Genomic DNA, 8712 nt, shown 5'->3' with positions numbered 1-8712 from the left:
TAGATGACATTTAGAGCAACAGTATAGTTAGTGGTTGCAGTTGAGGTCAAAAGTTTACATCCTCCTTTCAGAAAGATTACGTATAGTCCACAAAATAAATAATAGTTGAATTTATAAAAATGACCCCATTCAAAAGTTTACATCCTCTTTATTCTTAATACTGTGTTCTTACCACAATGATCCTAATAATAATAGTTTATGAGTTCCTTGTTTGTCCTGAACAGTTAAACTACCTGCTGTTCTTCAGAAAAAAATCTACAGGTCCTACAAATTCTTTGGTTTTCCAGCATTTTTGTGTATTTGAATCCTTTCCAACAATGACTATATGATGCTGAGATCCATCTTTTCACTCTGAGGACAACTTAGGGACTCATATGCAACAATTAAAGAAGGTTCAAACGTTCACTGATGCTTCAGAGAGGAAAAAAATGCATTGAGCTGGGGGTGAAATCTTTTGGAATTTAAAGATCAGGGTAAATTTACTTATTTTGTCTTCTGAGAAAAATGTAACTATTTTCTGTAGCCTCTGAAGGGCAGTACTAAATGAAAAAATATATATATATTTAGGCAAAATAAGAAAAATGTAGCCTACACTTCAAAAGTTTTCAACCCTGGCTCTTAATGCATTGCTTTTTCTTACCTAGAGCATAAGTGAGCATTTGAACCTTCTGTTATAGTTGCATACGAGTCTCTCAATTGTCCTCAGTGTGAATAGATGGATCTCAAAATCATACAGCCATTGTTGGAAAGGGTTCAAATACACAAAAATGCTGGAAAACCAAAGATTTTGTAGGACCTGAAGGATTTTTTCTGAAGAACAGCAGGCATTTTAACTGTTTAGGACAAACAAGGGAATCATGAACAACTATCACTAAACAAAAAAACACAGCTGTGGATCATTCAGGTAACAACACAGTATTAAGAATCAAAGGGATGTAAACTTTTGAACTAGTTAATTTTTTATAAATTCAAATATAATTTTCGCTTGTGGACTTTATGTAAACATTTTATTTGAAATAACTTATTCAGGTCAGTACTAAATAAAAAACAACATGTGTTTTGTATGATCCCTTCTTATTTTGGTAAACTAAGTAACATTTTGCAGATTCTGAAAGGGGAATGTAAACTTTTGACCTCAACTGTATGTAGATTAAATAGAAACACCATTGACATATTATAGGAATTGTTCACCCAAAAATGAACATTTGCTGAAAATGTAGGCATCCTCAGGTCATACAAGATGTAGATGAGTTTGTTTCTTCATGGGAACAGATTTGGAGAAATTTTGAGAAACTTGCAGCTTTTCACTTCACAGGATGTTAATTTTTGGACTAGAGTGGTGTGGATTACTTGTGGATTGTGATGTTTTTATCAGCTGTTTGGACTCTCATTCTGACGGCACCCATTCACTGCAGAGAAACCATTGGTGAGCAAGTGATGTAATGCAAAATTTTCTCCAAATCTTCTCATTTATATCTTGGGTGTTTTTTGGGTCAACTGTTCAACAGAAATTTGAACCTTCTACTTTTGTTGTAATATTTGAGCTATAATTTGTTGAAAAATAATGGCCATCATGGATGAACATCTATTCTTCACCAATGCAATTCCTGTGTTTGTCAAGCCAAAGTAATAACTTCATTACTCAATGTTTGGCAGCAGAAGAAATTATTATAAAGTTTCTGGGTTGGGATTGAAAATGTACACACGTCACTGTACTGTACCAGACGAATACGCATCTACGTATCGGTAATACCAGACCAGCACTATTCACAAGCATATGTTAAGCTATATTAATGGTCACAGTGGAGGGGATTGGATTTCTTAAAAACCCTGTAACATCAATATCTCACTACCAGGGATATTTCTTTGCTCTATCCACTTATCTTTCCTTCCATCCACACATCCATGAAATTTTAATACTATTCCCATGACACGCATAAATCTAAATGATCCAGCGGACATAAGGCCCGTGTATTAGCAGCCCATCTCGTGGTAGCGGATGAGTAGGCGCCATTTGCCTCTGCGGCTGTCTCTCTCTTGAGCCTCCTTTTTTGCAAAAGCGTTTTGCAAACATTTTTGATCACTCATCCATCTTGCAGGTGCAATGAGGACTAGTGATTTCACCGTTGATTACCTCTGGGGTTAGGTTTGATTGCTTAATGTTGAGTAAATAGCATGTGCCGTCTGACAAGATTATAACTAACGGCTTTTCAGGACAATGTAAATAGAAGAATAATTACTACAGGGAGACGATATGAGCCACAGCTACTGGAGCCAAAATAAACCTCTTAACTGCAAAAAAATTGAGAAACGGGGTGCTCTAGAGAAGCTCAAGGTCAAACTAAATCCATCAGAGCAAAGGTGACTGCATACGTCAATGTAGATTTTGGCATTTACAGAGTAAAGCAAATTTACCAACAACGGTCCTAATTGTTATCATCTAACTCAGTGCTTCTCAACTGGTTTTCCTTCTGGATCCAGATTATATATCAAGTAATGTGAAAAGTTAAAACAATAAAATGAGTCATTATAGTACTATAAAAAATGTATATTTAATTTCTGAAATACAGTATGGTCGCCTTATCCTTAATAGATCTAGCAAGGCAATTTTAAAATATAAAAGACTTAGTTTAACAAAGAAATAAAGTCGGAAAAGATGTAAGTAGGCTTTGCAAATCATCAATCATCATTTAGATTTCACATAAACCCCATTTAGATACCACATGACAACTTGACAATGCTTGATGTAACATTAAAGGATGAATAAAGGGCCCAATAATATGCGCAATTATTATAGGCTGAACAGGAAAATTGACTACTTTGGTTTCTAAATGTCTTTTGAATTTTCCTGGCAGCCAGTAATTCCCTGCCAAAAACATTGTGGTCGGCACAAACCATATTTATCCTTTAATATCACATATTTCAATGTAGCTTGGGTATATATGCAATTGCATTACCCCGTAAACTAGGGATGTAAGGGTATCAAAATCTCACAATACGATAATATCACAATATGAAGTCTGTGATACAATATTTATTGCAATATTTACACAAAAAAAAGACAAATTAAAAATTGTCTTTTAAAACTTAAGTTTTATTTTAACAAATAAAACTTAAGTCAGAAAAAAGTCAGTGAATTGAGTTGTACTTGAACTTTAAAGTGCACTCAACCCTCTTTTTATTTGTGATATACTGTCTCAGTCTAAATTACATTTACACTGTTGTTTCAGGAAGCCAAAATTTGATTATAATAATTAATAACAACAATGACAGCAATAGCCATATTGTAAAACAATTGCAATACAAACTAAATGAAAATTAACATTTTATAGGTATATTATTTTTGTTTTACACGGTAGTACTGTAGGAAAATTACAATACTTCTTTTCCAATTTCTACACTTGAAAGAGATGCTTTGAATTTGGACTGCACTAACGTTACCCATTTAAATCGCTCACTGTCAGCAATTCATACTGCACTTTTTAAGCTTTTATTTTTATGGAAAACTCCAGCTTTAGCAGAAACAGGCTTACAAAAACATGTCTCACTACAAATCTAGTGAAATGCTGTAATCATCTGCTGCAAAAATAAAGCATAACTGGTGGCCATTTTCATTTCCAAACATACGCTGAGCTCAGTACATGCAATAAACGAGTTGACTGCACTCAAGCACTGTGAACGGAGACGTTCTTAGGCGCTGAAAACACTGGATCACAAGCTGATCGCCTGAACGAAGTGTGCACTTCACTTTGAAAATGGACTTGATGAAGGGATTAAGCCATATTGTGCTTTAGATTTTAATTTTTTGACAGATACTGTGCCAAAGCATAATGGCCCAAAACACAATTTTAAGACCTTTTATGTTAGAATAAGAAGTTTAAATATATTTAAAAAACTACACTTTTTGCCTGGATTGCCTATCGTTTCATATCGACATGGGACCCTGATAATGTAGAGAGATTTGCTATTGCGATTTCACGATATTGATAATATCATTACATCCCTACTGTAAACCGTAATAAGTTAGCAAATGTCAAATAAAATAGAGGCATTCAGTTACTTCATTTTTTAGTTAACAAACTCAAAGGTTAAGTTATTAGAACTTTGCATTTTAATTGTGAAACATAGATTAAGCTAAGTTATACTAATACATACATGCCCCTTTTTGCAATATGTAAGTCTCAGGTATTCCCAGAATGTGTCTTTGAAGTTTCAGCTCAAAATACTTCATAAATCTTATATCAGTTTGAAAATGCCCAGTTTGAGTGGAAGCAGAAACACGCTGTTTTCATGCATGCCTCTTTAAATGCAAATGAGCTGCTGCTCCCTGCCCCCTTTTTCAGAATAGAGCTGCACCTTTACAGCTCGTACCTCATAAACTCTGCTAAAAACATCTGTTTTTATGATGTTTTGATGATCATGTCTATCATGCTAAAATTATGTGTTTTAAACCATATTAGTTTAAACTTCTAGTATAGGGTTTTCTGAGCGCACACATCCAAAGCACGTACACAGAAAGTGGCTGTCACACGGCACGTGAATACTAAACTAAAACTTTTCTTTCATGTCTTATTGCGCTTAAACTGTCAAATACACACAAGTTCATGTTAAAAACACACAGGAGTTACAAAAACAGTCAGTTATGTCTGTGAGGGTAAACAGCTGGGAAAGAAATTGCATGTTTATATTAAATCTGTGTGGCAGCAACATAATGTACAGTAAATAAATCCACTGCTCTCTTGTCTTCTCTGAGTCTGGGACACTAAATAGTGTTCTGTCTTTTCTGTGCAGCCAATGACAGAATGGTTAGCATGCTTTGCTCGAACTTTTGCCATGGCATTTGAGCTAGTACACTGTTGTCGCTTGCGAAAACAAAATATCATCGGCATGATTAAGGGACGGTAATATTACAATAAGATCCCCTTACTATGTCATGGGGGAATGAAATCTGAGTGGCTTGTTTTTTCACATGCTTGCAGAAAAGGCTTACCAAAACGAAGTTACTGAGTTGTACTTTTCACGTTTTCTGGGTTGGTAGATGCACCAGGGACACGACTGTAGCACTTAAACATGGAAAAAGTCAGATTTTCATTATATGTCACCTTTAAAGCAACACTAAGTAGTTTTTTTACCTTAAAATAATGTTTCCGAACTCATGTCAGTGGTTCATCAACTCATACAGTAACAGGGTGAAACGGCACTTTCGTATTCGCTTTGCGACCCTCTATCAGCCATAACAGCACTATGTAAGTTTGGGTTGTCGGGTCGCGGTTTTGTAGTTCAAATGAGACTACAAATGCGACTTGCTTTACGGCAGGCTTCACAAAAGCCGGTAGGTGTAGCATCCTGCAAGGCTCTCTGGGTGGAGCATACTCGGCAGGTACATGGAAGATACCTAGCAGCAGGTAGCTTGAACAATTTTAGTCATGACGGAGCCTGCAAAGAAAAGGAAGAGTGTGTCGGAGGAGGCGAAGAAAAGAAAACGGGAGCATGATAGAGAAAGAGCTCGAACTAGAGTCAACATTGTACCGGCTTTCACTCGTTGGCGGGAGTTGAAGGAGGCTACAAGATGCGACACTGATGCTCACTTGGCATTGTTGCTGCTGGACTTAAGTAATAATCTTTTTTCACCCCAACAGTGTGCATAGATCTGTGTACAATGCATTGTAGATTGTTTTATATCGATTGGCTCATGTTAGCTAAGGCGTTAGGTATTGTGCTAATATTTTGCTAAGCACGTAAGTTTGTGTTTATACGGCGTTTTCTACCACTGATGTTCTGAGTTGAATGCAGTGAAGGATGACAATAACTGCCAAAATCACCCCAAATGTTCGATCGTTTCCAAAGTTGTTCATTCTTAGTTTGTGTTTAGCGTTTTTGATTGCTAGCATGCTTGAGTTAGTGAAGTTGTGAGTTGATTTTTGGTGATGGAGGACATTTGACTGGGAAACTAAATTACGAACTTATTACGGTAACTGTATGAAGGTCAAATACTCGTAGGCATGAATCGTAATTTAGAACTTTAGTCGCGCAAAAAACAAGACAATAGCATTCTACCATAACATTTTACAATAACATTCTCAAGATTTTCCCAGACAATGCAAATGGCTATTACATACTAAACTGTTAGGCAATACTTTTTTTTCCTTGTGTAAACCTATCTGGCTATTGCTAGACCGTTTCAAAATTATGTCAGTTTCACACAAAAATAAATAGCAAACAATGTCATTATTATGTTTTATTTCGTTTTCATACTTTCATAAAGTTATGCAACATACTCTACCTTGTCACTGGACATCATTATTTCCAAAGCCGGTCCTGGATAGCTTCCAAACAAATAACGTGCATGTGACACTACGGTAGGCTAAGTTATTTACGACAACGGTAATGGACAATTCCGCTTCCAACCTGTAGAGGGAGCGTTGAGGGAAAAGTTACTTAGTGTTGCTTTAACTTGCATATTAAACATCTTATTAACTCAAATCTTCTGCCTTTAACTGCTAGTAAAAGCTCAATTGTATGTGCTAATGTATAGGATAAATTGTTTTTCTTTTTTTCTTAAGGTTTATTTATTAAAGTTATTTATTCTCCTTATATAGTCTGACACAAAACATGTTGGAAACTGCAAATTTGCTGCTCATTCATTTTTATCTTAAGTACAATGACCTTTCAGTAGTATTTGAGTGACAGACTCATTTAATAAATGTGACTGTTTGGCTTCACAGTGTAAAATTAAACTCTGCTTGCTTACTTCTGTATATGTGACCCTAAACCACAAAACCAGTCATAAGGGTCAATATTTTTAAATTTAGTTTAAATTTATATTTATACATGAATTAATAAGCTTTCCACTCATGTATGGTTTGTTAGGAAAGGACAATATTTGGGATACAACTGAGATACAACTATTTGAAAATCTGGAATCTGAGGGTGCAAAAAATCAAAATATTGATAAAATCAGCTTTAAAGTTGTCCAAATGAAGTTCTTAGCAATGCATAGTATCAAAAAACAAGTTTTGATATATTTATAATAGGAAATGTACAAAATATTTTCATGGAACATCTTTACTTGATTGATCATTGAAGATTGATCATTTTGACCCATACAATGTATTTTTGGCTATTGGTACAAATATACTGTACTTGTGCTACTTAAGACCAGAGTCACATAAATGGGTATGTTGCATTAAGAATTGTTTTGTCTATCCTATCAGAACAGATCCGTATAACCCATTTTTGGGTCGCGACCCACCAGTTGAGAACCCGCTGATCCAACTCGGCTCGTACATCCCACAGCGACAAAATAATCTGATTCAGCAGAAGTAATTCATTTAGTGATTTTTCCTCCAACAAAACGCCACATCTCATAATGACTCACCATTGCACATCGACAGACTCTCACAACATCTCATTTCCCCCAGTGGGTATCCAAGGCCCGTGCTAAAACCTGCTCCCCTCTCAAGGTTTCAGCTGTAGTGACAAGGCAACCAAAAGCCTGCTGGGCACAGGGCCTACCCCAATGCGTATCGCATCAGATTCCACGCGAACACAATACCAACAAGTTGTCAACGGGGGATATTTACACTTTCGCTCAAACATAATTCATATTCCGGAGTGCCCTTGGAGGCAAGACATTGTATCTTCAGAGGGGAAGAGAGTAGAGAGGGAGTAACTGAATTTGCCAGAGAAGAATAGAAAGAGAATACACTGTCATCACTTTAAGTACTATTTCAGGCCACAAGGACAGAAGTGCATGAAAAGTTGATAGGGTCGGTCACTATGCATACATATATAGACAGAGAGAAACAGAGAGTGCAGCAGGGATGGCATATTTTTGTTGGCCAGAAAATGAATTAGTAAAGTAAATCCCCTTTCAAAGAAATAATTCACCAAAAAATGTATTTGCTAAAAATTCACTCATCCTCAGGCCATCAAAGATGCAGATGAGTTTGTTTCTTCATCAGAACAGATTTGGATAAATGCATTATGTCACTTGCTTACTTATGGATCCTCTGCAGTGAATGGGTGCCGTCAGAATGACAGTCCAAACAGCTAATAAAAAAACATCACACCACAAATAAATATACACCACACCACTCCAATCCAACAATAATGACTTGTAAAATAAAAAGTAATACATTTTCAGCCTTATTCCTTGAAAGCTTTTACTTGTCTTAAAAAAATGTGGCTCCTAACAAGTGTCTTAATGGGACTACAGGGAGACTTTTCAGGGACATTCTATAAACTCATTTAGCTTTTACAGCTTTTCTACAGTTTATAATAGCACTCTTGCAAACTATTCTGACCCAGCCTTTCAGGGAAAACTTTTTTTAGTAAAGAAGCATAGTGATGGTGACATAGTCATGCAACCATGGTGTAGTTTGTTTATAGCTTACATCAGTTGTGTTCTGAAATGTGACCCTGGACTACAAAACAGTCATCTGAAACTGAATAAATAAGCATTCCATTGATGTATGGCCAAAATAATGAGAAAATTGCCTTTAAAGTTGTCCAAATGAAGTTCTTAGCCATGCATATTACTAATCAAAAATTAAGTTTACATATATTTACGATAGGAAGTTTACTTAATATCCTAATGATTTTTGGCATAAACAAAAAATCAATAATTATGTCCCATACAATGTATTGTTGGCTTATCGCTACAAATGCACCTGTGCTACTTAAGACTGGTTTTGTGGTCCAGGGTCACAA

The sequence above is a fragment of the Garra rufa genome, chromosome 5 (genome assembly GCF_049309525.1).
Source record: "Garra rufa chromosome 5, GarRuf1.0, whole genome shotgun sequence".
Taxonomy (NCBI): domain Eukaryota; kingdom Metazoa; phylum Chordata; class Actinopteri; order Cypriniformes; family Cyprinidae; genus Garra; species Garra rufa.
Note: the sequence above shows the minus strand (reverse complement) of the source record.